At 42.2% G+C, this 12888-nt stretch overlaps 1 protein-coding gene across 5 annotated transcripts in view; it reads right to left on the bottom strand.

Moving 5' to 3' along the window:
• SMPX (small muscle protein X-linked) overlaps positions 1-12888 on the bottom strand; it is a 62678-nt gene that overhangs the window by 12757 nt on the left and 37033 nt on the right. Inside the window, exon 5 of one of the 5 annotated variants that reach the window (XM_034755392.1) lies at positions 2340-2451. The exons of the other annotated variants lie outside the window; for them this stretch is intronic. The gene's annotated coding sequence lies outside the window, so the exon portion shown is untranslated. Of the gene's footprint in view, positions 1-2339; positions 2452-12888 lie in introns of those variants that run through there. 5 annotated transcript variants of the gene reach the window in all.

The following is a 12888-nucleotide window of genomic DNA, read 5'->3' as shown; positions in this document are numbered from 1 at the left end:
AGGCATAGGGCGAAGCATTAATTGCCTCCTGAGATGTGCGGAGCATTATCAATTGCCATTAACTTCAGTAAGAATCAGAAGTGATTGTTACATTTTAGGATCAGACCTTTAGTGAAAATCAACCATTGGAAAGGAGCCAGCAGCTGGGTTTTGGGGCACCATTGGAACAGAGCAATATTGTCAGCCCCCAGTATTAAAATAAAAGAAATTCAATGCCATGTTTTTTATTTTTAAAAAGCAAAGACACACACACCGTGTCCCAGGTTGGACACAATTAAAACTATAACTGATCATTAGTACAGTACAAAATAGACAACTGTGAAAATCAAATGCTAAAAAGCCAAAGAAAGCAGCATTGTTTTTTAAAAGGGTGAAGGAGAATCTTCTACGGGGGCTGACAGTGATTAAGACACTGGCTCTGTGACTCAGTGCTTCCATGTGGGCTCCACTCACCCACAGCCAGTTGCAAGACTGGGGTCTAAACTAGGAAATACTGCTGAAAAAGAAGTATTTTCAATATATTTTTATACATCGGGAGTGATGGGTTGAAGGTGAATGTCCAAGTTCCATGCCACAGGGATCATCCCAGCAAAAGCTTGGTTGCCACCAGCTGAAGGCATGATGGAAAACAGCTAAAGGGAAGGTGCTGTCAGAGCATAGGCACCTACCAGGATGAGGATCAAGAAGAGGCATGGTCACTGAAGGTACAATATGTGAACTGTGTTACACTCAGCCTCATTATCGTAGGGTCAAACCTAAAGTCCTTGAGTAGGATTTTTCAAAAGCGACTAGTTCCCCAATGTTTGTGTGTCCCTTCTGAGACATTCAATTTTCAGAAAGTGCTGAGCATCTGTTCTCTGAAAATCAGGCCCCTTTAAAAGTGTCTCAAGTTGGGTATCCAGTAACTGAGGCACCCAAAATCACTAGATACTTTTGGAAACCTTATTCCCTACTCTCACACAAGTCCCATTGACTGAGTAAGGACTTCAGGCTTTGGACTTGCTTTGCATACAGGACCAAGATTTGCATAGAAGAACAAGCTATGGCTTGGTCAGGTATAATGTGCTAAAAACAGCCAGTGATCCTGTACTCAGGAACAAATAAATACCAGTGTGTTGATTGTATATAAAAAAAATTATAACCCTGTAAATGTCATCGCCTTTAGCTGTTATGATTACAAAACAACAGGGTGAGGAAAAAAGAGAAACATTTTAACAATCTTGAGGGACTAAGAGCTCTATGCCAACTTCATTCAGTCATGGTCTTGATGCCGCCTAATGATTAATGGCATTTCCAGCACAACAGGAAACACAAATTATCACATTTATTTTTTTTAAAGAATCAGGGGTGAAGGTCTAGTCAGAAAATAAAAGGATTAGTTAAGAGTTAATGCAAATAATACTTTGCACCTCTATAGGGTCTTCCATCAGAAGATATCAAAGTACTTTAAATATACTAGTGAAATACTCTTTTAACATTACTTTGAGGTAGGTAATATATTTACCCCTATGTTACAGATAAGGAAAGTGAGACATGGAGAAGATAAATGTCATGCCCAGGATTCAGGCAAAGCCAGGAATAGTACTAGGTTTGATCAAAAATTTTTCATCTCAACATAAAATTGGAATTTTGACAAAACTAAACATTTTCCTGGCAAGAGTCTGCTGCCCTTAAAAAAAATTATATTTTTGTCAGAAAAATGAAAACTCCAAAATGTCTGGGGTTTCAGCCAAAAACTGATCATTTTAGACTGTGTGGTCTTCTTTCATTGGCCAAAAGTAAACATTTTCTGCTGAAATTTTGACAAAAATGTGGTGTTTTTTTTCCATTTTTGTTGAAATTTTCACCATTTTCCAAATCAAACCCAAATTCCCTTTGAGTCTTGCCGGAAGGACTGATTCTGCAAAGACTTGGCACATGAGTAACTTTATGCATGCAAATAGTTTCACTGAAATCAATGGAATTACTCACACGTATCAAATTATTCAGGTGAGTAAGTCTTTGCAGGACAGAGCTCTCAACCACAAGATCAGACTGTCTCTGCCATAAAACTAATAATTGGATTTAGTAAACTATGAATAAAACTTTTATTTTTAAAGTAAGCCATGTTAATAAGCCAAGGAAAATCTGAAACATGAGGCTTATTTTAGATTTCAACCATGTTCACATTTCATTTGGTTCTGGCATGTGGCTCTCCAATGAAACAGGAATCCATTCTTTTAAATTATGCACAAAACTTTCTTGTAAATCTGAATGAACCATGTTAGAAGCAAAATACCACTGGAATGATTCTCTAATTTCACATGGATGTCTAGTGTTATTGTCATACTGCCACTCACATGATGTCCCAATCAACTGCCATGTTCTCCAGGGTGAAGTTACAAGGAAGACAGTGCTGCCTCTGTTTAAGATTGGCTCATGTTCTCAAGGTTATCGTCATAACTACGTGGGCTAGAAACACAATTTGAAACAAAAGAAAAGCTTCAATTCTGGAATACAGATCTGCAGCGGGGGTAGATTGCATGGCAAAATCTGCACATACGTAATTGTGATATACATGAAGCTCTGTTGGTGCTTGTTAAGTACACGTGTGCAGATTACAAGTGACACTGAGAAGCACTGTTTGCTGACTGGTAAGGTTTATAGAGCTGGAGGTTTTAAAAAAAAGGCTAGGACATTAAATGCAAAAGCACTATGTTAAAACAATGTTAAAGTTATAGATTAATCCCACAAACAGCAAGTAATGTAAAAGTTATCAAGGAAAATACAATCTGTCTATGTGTACATACAAATTAAAATAGAGGACCTGATTCTCCTCTCACCTGAACCCATAGCGTCACTTAAGTCAATTGTTACGTCAGATATACATTGGGGCAGGTGATAGGTGAATCACTGTCACAGTCTTTAATTATTGTGATGGTTCTCAGGGAGTCCAGGAGTGTGAGTCACTTTTTGTTACTCTCTGCCTCCAGCGAGAGGCAGCAGGGTGGCAGCTAGCCCTTTGACCACTCTCCCCTTGAAGCCTTTGTCTGTGTTATCCAGCCTCTGACATTGGCTACTAAAAGAAATTCCAAATTCTCAGTGCCCAAAGGTGCAGTGCACCCCAATTTACCAGTTTTACCTTAAGCCATTCCTCCTGTAAACTGCACAGCACTTGTGAGCACTTATAATAAAACAAAAGCAGGTTTATTTAAGAAAGCATAAAGATTTAACTAGAAATGAAAGAGAATGATGGAAACAATGGGTTACAACACACAACAAAATCATTAAATGCTAACCTGAGTCTACGTGTATCAATAGTTATCATTCCTATACAATAAGGTAGACTTTCCCCCAAAAGTTCAATCTTTTGCCAAGCTGGTTGGTTTCACAAAAACCAGGCCCCAAACATTCTTGAAAGCCCCCTTACTCTCAGGGGGGTTCCTCAGTGAATGGATCCAGAGTGCTTCTCCTGTCGCTGTGTGAAAACAGCCTTTTGATTCTATTCACGGCCAGGACAAAGCTCTATCAGTTGTACTGTTCCTTTCTCACCTCCAAGGATATGCCTACAGCATTATGGCAGCCAAGTCTCAGAGGCCTAGCCTGAAGACCTGGGCTTCAGCTTCGGGGCTCATGCTATAGCACTAAAAATAGCTGTGTAGATGTTCCTGCTTGGGCTGGAGCTCGGGCTCTGAGACCCACTCCCCCACCCTATGTTTCAAAGCTGAAGTGCCAGACTGAGTGGGAATGTCTACAGTGCTATTTTAATTCCCGAAGCATGTGCCCTGAGCCTGAATCAGTTGACCCAGGCTCTAGGACTCACTGCTGTGGGTGTTCTTTTGCAATGTAGACATAGCCCAAGAGGTTTCAATTGTTTGGTGGTGTCTCTGATGACTTCCCATTGATAGTTTGGGGAGAGAGCAAGGCTAGTCAACTGAGCCTTGCATTACCTCCACAGCTGATTAGTGAGGAATGACAGCTCCCTCTTGCACATCACCTCCTGATGATTAATTTCTACTCCAAGTCCAGGTAAATATTACCTGTAGATACATCTCACAACGATTATGAGTCTTGACAAGTCGGGGCTTTCGGTCGATACTTTCCATGTTCCTCTTTATGGACATATATATATTTGTACATTCAACTTCAGTGTCCATATTTCCTAACTTTTCAATGCTTAGCAATATAACCTTAATGTTATATTAACATTATAGATAATTTATACATCCCTCATGATGATAGTACAGCCATAATGTTCCTTTAGCACTTGTGGTAACTCGTGCCCACCGTACAGTAGTTTTCTTTTAAAAGGAATGGGGTAAGTGGCCGACATCTTAAGTTTGAACCCTCTAGACTCGCACATGCAATCAGTTCAAGTCTCAGGAAGAGAAACTTTGCTTTTCATCCTTCCAAGGGAGTCGGAGGGGAGGAAGCATTTCCTGTTGTTTACAATAGGGGATCTTTTGTATAAGACCTTAAAAACAGCGATTCCATCTGCTTTATGAGCCCCAGAGGTAGTTGCATTGTAGTGGCACAGTATGTATATAATTTGGGAATTGTTTAGGATTAGCAGTGCTGTATCCATTTTATATTACAGCTGTTACTGAATTACAAAGTGCAGACATATGAAACGATAAGAAACCAACATCTGGGCATATTGCAACGCTCATCTCTTCCCCCCAACTGTTTGAAGGGGGTGGTTGAGAGGTAAATTGTGAGTGTGGATAACTGATGATGAAGGTGTTTCCTTCTGGTTCGGAGTTACAGGGGCTGGAACTGCATATGTTTGTTTATAGTGGAGTGCATTTTTATATATTAAGTTGTACCAAGCACAACGGGAGTGGCTGGACAGATATTCTCTATTTTGTATGATGCTAGGTTAATAAATAAAATACATTTTAATAAACCTTATGCCTAACATATCATTTACCCATGAGCTGGAGTTTCCAGTGCTCTGATATGTTGCATCATTTCTCCCCTTTAAGAACCTTGCCCTGCAATGTGAAGGTCAATATCATGGTTGACTGGGAGGTTACAGCATTTGGTATTCCTGTTGTGCCATCAAGTTCACAACAGCACTGCATGATTAAGGCCTGACCCTACTAGATGCCCATAACACTTGAGATTAGGCATTTAAAAATTGGGAAAGGATTTACAATTCTTAGAGCACTATCTTAAGCTGGGCATAGTGTTCCATCATCTCCTCCACACATCCTGATTATTCACGCACCCATGCACACCCATGCACAAGACTTGCCTCCCTTCCACAGAAAATCCAACCAGAGACTTAGGAAGGAGAAGAAAACTCTCTAACCTTCCAGTGTTTTCCCCAGATTGGTTAGTATGGGGAGAAGATACAGTAACTTCTCGCTTAATCTTGTAGTTATGTTCCTGAAAAATGTGACTTTAAGTGAAACGATGTTAAGCGAATCCAATTTCCCCATAAGAATTAATGTAAATGGGGAGGGCAGGGTAGGTTCCAGGGACATTTTTTTCACCAGACAAAAAACTATATATTTTGAGAGAGAGAGTATAAGTTTTAAACAAATAATTTAATACTGCACACAGCAATGATGATTGTGAAGCTTGGTTGAGGTGGTGAAGTCAAAGGGTGGAAGAGGGTGGGCTATTTCCCAGGGAATGCCTTACTGCTAAATGATGAACTAGCATTCGCCTGAGCCCTCAAGGGTTAACACATTGTTAATGTAGTCTCAGACTCTACAAGACAGCACTAATGGTGGGAGGGGAGACAGCATGGCAGAGAGAGACAGAGACACACATTGAGTGTGTGAGAGAGAGATGTGCATTGCACCTTCAAGTATGCTGACCCCACTCTAAGTACACTGCCTTTCAAAAGATCAGGAAGTTGAGACAGCAGCTGCAGCCAGCAAGCTCCCTCCATCCTGAGAGCTGTCCTGTCCCCACCCTGCTCTATATGGAGAAGGGGTAAGCGGGGGGCAGGAGTAGGGGGGAGGGGGACACCCTGACATTAGCCCCCCCATTTCTCCCCACACACACAGCAAGAATGAGGCTCCCGGGAGCAGCTCCAAGGCAGAGGGCAGGAGCAGCACACGGCAGTGGGGAGAGGGACAGCTGAACTGCCGGCAATTGATAGCCTGCTGGGTGGCTGCTGCACAGGGAACTTAGGGAAGAGGGAAACTGTTGGGGGGCTGCTGGTCCACCCTGGTTCCAAGCCCCCACCAGCTAGCTGCAACGGGCTGCTCTTCCTGCAAGCAGTGGACAAATCAGGCAGCTGCCAAACAACGTTATAAGGGAGCATTACACAACTTTAAATGAGCATGTTCCCTAACTGATCAGCAACGTAACAACATTAACCGGGATGACTTTAAGTGAGGCGTTACTGTACCTGTAAGGCTGCTGGCCTGTCTGCTCCAGCCCAGGAATGACTAGTGCCATGTCCAGAATCTTTTCAGATCCTTCCTTCAGGGCACAGTTGCTTATGCTCAGAATAAAACAGTGATATTTGGCGCTGACCTGTGTCAGCAGCCAAAGAAAGAATGGCGTATCACCATAGTGAGCAATCATATGACGGCGAAGAAATTTGAACCCTGTTTCTAGACACATTTGGACAAAACTAGTGAGATGGCGTAAAGAATACTAATCTCCATTCCACCCTGCCCTCCGCTTTGTCTCTCCCCAGCTCCCCGCTCACCTCCTTCCCTCCTCATGCATATCTTCTCCTCTCTTGTTACTGTTACCCCACTTAACATATTATGTCAATGTAGTATTGTCTGGTTTTGTTATTGTCTGATATTGCAGCTTTGACAAGTTGTAAAATTGCTTAATTGCATAATTCTATTGGAGGTCCTGTGAAGCATGTGATCTTTGGAAAGATATATGCGCTGTAAGTCATTCACCCTCTTGGTACTTTTCATTGTCTGTTTCTTTATGAAAATCAATTAAAAAATGAATCACAACCCACCTATCCCCCTAAAACTTAGGCACAACAGCCCTTCACAAGACCTAAGGTCACCTGATGAAATTAATAGTCAGCAGGTTGACAACAAACATGGTCTGTTCCAAGCCCATGCTTGAGCATCCACACTGCACTGTAAACCCAGCAATGCTGTTGTGCACTTGACGGCACAACAGGAATATCAAATGCTGTTCTGTTTATTCTCTCTGAAGTATCTGGCACTGGCCACTGTCAGATCCTGGGCTAGATGGACCATTGGGCTGACCCAATATGGCTGTTCTTATGTTACATTAACATCAAAACAAAACAGCTCCCAGAGCCTTTTCCTGTTGCCTCTCTCAAGTTGTCTATGCTGCAATCAGTAGTGTGATTGTAGGTTCGGTAGGCATACACCTGCTCACGTTAGTCTAGCTAGCATGACTGAAAATAACAGTGAAGATGCAGTGGTAGAGCTTTCAGCGTGGGCTAGCAATGTGAGTACATACCCAGGGTCTTGGGCGGGCTTGTACATCCTGCGCTGAAGCCCTTGCCACCACATCGTCACTGCTATTTTTATCTGTGCTAGTTAGAGTAAAACTAGGTAGGGTATGCCGACATGAGCTGCAATCACACATTTGACTGCAGTGTAGACAAGCCTTTCCCTTCAATCCCCCTGCTTGATAACCTACTGCTGGAGCCCATCTTCCTCCTACAGCTCCTTCCAACTGAGCTCTCTCAGACCTTTGTAGGGATCACCTGACCCTTTTCCTCCTGGGTTTAATAACTGACTAGGGCTGGCTGGCCCCCCAGCCCTTGAAGGGGCAGACCATCCTACTACAGTTCCCCTCCACACTGTGAGCAGTGGGTTCCTATCCCACAAGCCCATAGATCTCAGGAAGTCATCTGGAGACCACGCCCATTTCTATAAAAATGCTGTTTCCAAATTGGTGCTGCCTCACCACAAGCACCTTGACAATGTCACTTCGTGAGAGCTGTGAGGCCAGATATTCATATAGCTGATGCTGCCCTTTGCTATTTATATCAGTATGTCCAAGCCCACATATTTAAAAATTATTACTCTGCTCCCACCCCTAAAACTATAAGTTTTTAAATAAATTTGGAATTCTTTTTATTTGCCTCTTAGTGTTTTAGTCCTTGGGGGTTCACATTTTTCCAGGTTTTTTCCTGCCACCATGTGAGCTTGTGGTAGTGCCCAAAGGAACCCAACTCAAAATCAAGCCCCATTGTGATAGGCCTTGCTTATACATGTAACAAAAAGACAGTCCAGCCCCCAGGGAATTTACAATACTGGTATATGACAAGAAACAGCAGATGAACAAAAGAGACAAACCAGGGGCCACGGTCAGAGTGAAGCAAATATGTTGGGAATAATAAGTAGCAGTGTCAGAATGCCAGCTGCTCAGTCACTGATGCCTAGCAATTAATGCTGGGTTTTTTAATGCAAAAGTGCCATATTTTTAAAGGGATTTAAGCATGTGAAGACTGGGAATGTCTATATTATGAACTAAGCCTGGATTTTGACTCAGGATTGAGCCCATGTCCCTCTTCACTCTACACACAAATCAGTCGGACTGGAGTCTGCAAGCACTCAAGACCTGGGTCCTAGGACCCTGCTAGGGGGGTGAGTAAGAGCTCAAGTCCCACTGAGAATCGGGTCCAAGCCCTGTCATTTTGCAGTGTGGATGCAGCTCAAGCCACAATCCAAGTCGGAAGGTCTGCGGAGTACAGTATGAACGTGTTAGGCTCAGTATTTTCCCTAAGAATTGAAATTAGAGGGGGGTGTTCAAATGTATAGGGTGGGATTGAAAAATGACTAAAAGGGCAACATTGGAACTAGTTGACCATTGGGGTGATGTACCCATAGGTGCCTATTGGGATTTTCAAAATGCTTAGGTGCCTAGCTCCCACTGAAACCAATAGGAATTAGGTGCCTATGTGCTTTTGAAAATACCACTAGGTGCCTATCTATAGCATCAGGTACCTAAATATCTTTAAAAATCTGTTCTCCATCAGCTCCAAGGTTACCATAAAGAGTTATTAGTCATAGTGAAGTATGTATGCAGCTATTCAAGCTACAGTTACACTTTTCTGTAGCAATTATTGCCCATCTTATCAGAAAAGCAACAATGTATATCAACTAGATTCAACATTAAGCTTTGGAATTAATTTTTCCAAACAGAATAATTATACAAAGTGTATTGTCTGGAATAGAAATTCACTTACAAGTTAGTACTAAGAAAAAATAATCTTTTGCTACTTTAAGATATACCAAAAGCACTCTAGGCATAAACGCTAGAAAAGAAACAGCAAGTGATTATTGAAAGAAGTGACATCTGCACTGTATCACTTTACTCTGTTGGAGAAGTGGTGGAACATATTCTGTATTTACATTACTAATGCAAAGGGGAGAGGATGGAACAGAAACATTTCTCAGGTAGCCAGGGAAACCCACAAGGGCAAACTGAGAACAGCATGGAGTAAGTACTTTCTTCTGCTTTAATATTTAAATGCAGAAACTAGCAGTTTAATTTGTACAAATCCTGTTCCTAGAAGGAGACTGAGATGATAAGAAATGCCCAGAGGCCTTTGTTGGTAAATACAACAAAAAAGTTCCTTGACATTTAAAGAAATAAACTCAAACCAGACTGGCATCTAAATGAGGTTCCCTTGTTTTGCTCTTTCAAGCTTTGGTGATCATAAATGTTTTGGATAGGAAGCCTATGAACTTTCTAGTGAATGGCGCTTTGGTGCCTCCTCCAGGTGCAAATGACTCCTACAGTTTAAATCTATTTCAGTGCCTGAATTCAGCCTCACAATTCAGACAGTGGAATTAACATTTTCCTGGATGTTTTAAGAGCAAAAGCAAAACAGCCATATAGCTGTACCTCAACCATCACTCTATGCTGAAATTCAGTTTACAATGGGAATTGTGTTTGGTGTTTAGATAATTTCATTTTAGAAGTTGCACAGACATATATCTTAGCGATATAGCTTGGCAGGTGTATATTTATTTTTAAGCTACAGCAAAGGACTCTAGCCCTGCTTGAGTTTCAGATCTTTCAGAGGTGTACATAAGTTTGACATTTTAAGATTGCAGTAGTCAAAACTTGGTGGTCTGTTCTGACTTGTTAATGAAAACAGCCAAATTCATGCCCAGAAATCCCATTAATGCATCCAAGAACTCTCAGCAAAAAGCATCTATGCAATGTGTCGTGCTGTCTGGAGTGACTCACGACTGTGAGTGCCTACCTCAGGGCAGACTGTCAAAAACAGGGCAGACACTGCAAACTGGTGGTGAGTTCTATAATAAGATTTCACCAAGCCAGTGACAAATGTGAACTCCTGGATCACTTTACCAGTCTTACCATGGAGTCACAGACAGTTCCCTCAGACTCTCCAGCCTATCTTGTTACCCAGACAAACTGAACTTTGTGATAAAAGGTCACTTAAACCAAAAATCACACTACATCAGGGTGCTCCCAGTCCCAAGAGACCAGTCACTTACCCCAGATCAATTGGTACTCCAGCTCTCACACCAGAGACAATGCTGGCAGCTAGTTCTATAGTAAACTAACTAACGGTTTATTAGCTAAGAAAAAGGAAATGAGAGTTATTGAGAGGTTAAAGCAGGTAAAATATATGCACAAGTGAGTCACAGTTTGTAATTCTAAACGGTGGCAGTGATGTAATAAACTGCCAGTTTCCCAAAAGTCTTTTCAGGGTACCCAGATTGTCTCTGGGGATCTCTGCTTTGTGTCTGCTTCCCTTTAAGAGTCCAAACAGTCCAGAGATTCAGGATCTTTCCTTGAATCCATACTTATAGCTTCTTCTCACAAAAAACAAGTTGACAGTGACACTATAATTTGATGATGGAGCATGAAGAATGCATTTTGAATTCTTTAACCTCCGATCATCACACACAATGACCACTTGCTTTGAAATTAGCACTTTTCTGTTAAAATTCTTCATTTGCATCCAACAAGGCTTCTTTCTCCTTTGATGGGTTATTTAGTTGCAGAGGTGTACACAATGCAAAAGTTTGCTACTACCTTATAATGGGACACAGACAAATGAAAACAATGCAAGTAACATCCCACTAGTTTTCATGAAGTTTAAACACCAAATACACTCTCATACATTTAATAATCACTTTGATCAATATTGACGCACAAGTGAATTGGCCTCAGGCTCTGGCACGAGATGGCACCTGGTCTGCCAGCATCACACCAGGGTCCATTTTGAAACATGATAGAAATATGCCATTTTTTTCCTGAACTGGAAGGCAGATCTGGTACAATGTTGCAACCAACATGAAAAATACTACATTATAGGGATCGGTGGAGGTGGAAGGGGAGGGGGGAAATTGGCTACTAAGTACTAGGAAGCCTTATCATCATTACATGCTAATGCACTTTTTTCAGACTGATTTTCTAGCTTTTAAGCCACAGATTAATAGGTATCTCTGGAGCTAAGTGACTTAGAAAAGGTTTGGTTTCCAAGAATACAAGAGAAGCAGAAAAACAGTAATCGCAATCTTCTTAATTTGGGCAGGGGCTCCCAATTTGTTTATCACCAGTCCAATCTCTCACTGACAGATTGTATTGAAAATGGCCCAGGTTTGGTGAGCTATTTATTTACTATTTTTTTAAAGTTCTCCTTTTAGCCTCTCAAAGCAGCCTCTTCAATAGCTGGGACAGTGTCATTCCACTCAAAGGCAATGTACAGCAGTTATATTACATACACCATTGCTGCACAGTGAAGTAGTGAACAGGATTACACATGGTGTAATTCAGCTATCTGGTTTCTTTCAGTGTGATGCTGGCATGTACAGTATGCAACAGGAGTTGAAACAAGAGACACCAGGCCCAAGTATCTTTGGATGTGTGGGAAGAGTTTAGGTGGAAGGTTTGTCTTCTGAGAATATTCAAAAAGCCCAGGGAGGAATGGGGGTTTCATTATGTGAAGCATCTAACACACCCTTAGGCCTGGTCTACACTATGAGACCTGGTCTACACTACACTACTACCTAATTCGAATTTAGCAGAGTTAAATCGAATTAATCCTGCACCCGTCCACACAACGAAGCCATTTCTTTCAAAATAAAGGGCTCTTAAAATTGATTTCTATACTCCTCCCCGACTAGCGGAGTAGCGCCGAAATCGATATTGTCATTTCGAATTAGGTTTAGTGTGCCGCAATTTGATGGTATTGGCCTCTGGGAGCTATCCCACAGTGCACCATTGTGACCTCTCTGGACAGCAATCTGAACTCAGATGCACTGGCCAGGTAGACAGGAAAAGCTCCATGAACATTTGAATTTCATTTCCTGTTTGCCCAGCACAGGAGAGCACAGGTGACTACAGAGAACTCATCAGCACAGGTAACCATACAGGCCGATAATCGAAAAAGAGCACCAGCATGGAGCGTACGGGAGATACTGGGTCTGATCGCTATATGGAGAGTGGATTCAGTGCTAGCAGAACTTCATTCAAAAAGACGAAATGCCAAAACTTTTGAAAAAATCTCCAAGGGCATGATGGAGAGAGGCCACAATAGGGACTCAGAGCAGTGCCGTGTTAAAGTCAAGGAGCTCAGACAAGCCTATCAGAAAACAAAGGAGGCAAACAGTTGCTCTGGGTCAGAGCCGCAGACATGCCGCTTTTACGCTGAGCTGCATGCAATTCTAGTGGGGGCCGCCACCACTACCCCACCTCTGACCGTGGATTCCAAGGTGGGGGTAATCTCATCAGCCACACCTGAGGATTCTGCGGACGGCGAAGAGGAGGAGGAGGAGGAGGAGGACGAGCTTGCGGAGAGCACCCAGCACTCCGTTCTCCCCAACAGCCAGGATCTTTTTCTCAGCCTGACTGAAGTACCCTCCCAACCCTCCCAAGCCAGTACCCAAGACCATGACCCCATGGAAGGGACCTCAGGTGAGTTTACCTTTTAAAATATAAAACATGGTTTAAAAG

The sequence above is a fragment of the Trachemys scripta genome, chromosome 1 (genome assembly GCF_013100865.1).
Source record: "Trachemys scripta elegans isolate TJP31775 chromosome 1, CAS_Tse_1.0, whole genome shotgun sequence".
Classification (NCBI taxonomy): Eukaryota; Metazoa; Chordata; order Testudines; family Emydidae; genus Trachemys; species Trachemys scripta.
The sequence above is the reverse complement of the archived record's forward strand: the minus strand, read 5'-3'. Positions and strand labels throughout refer to the sequence as shown.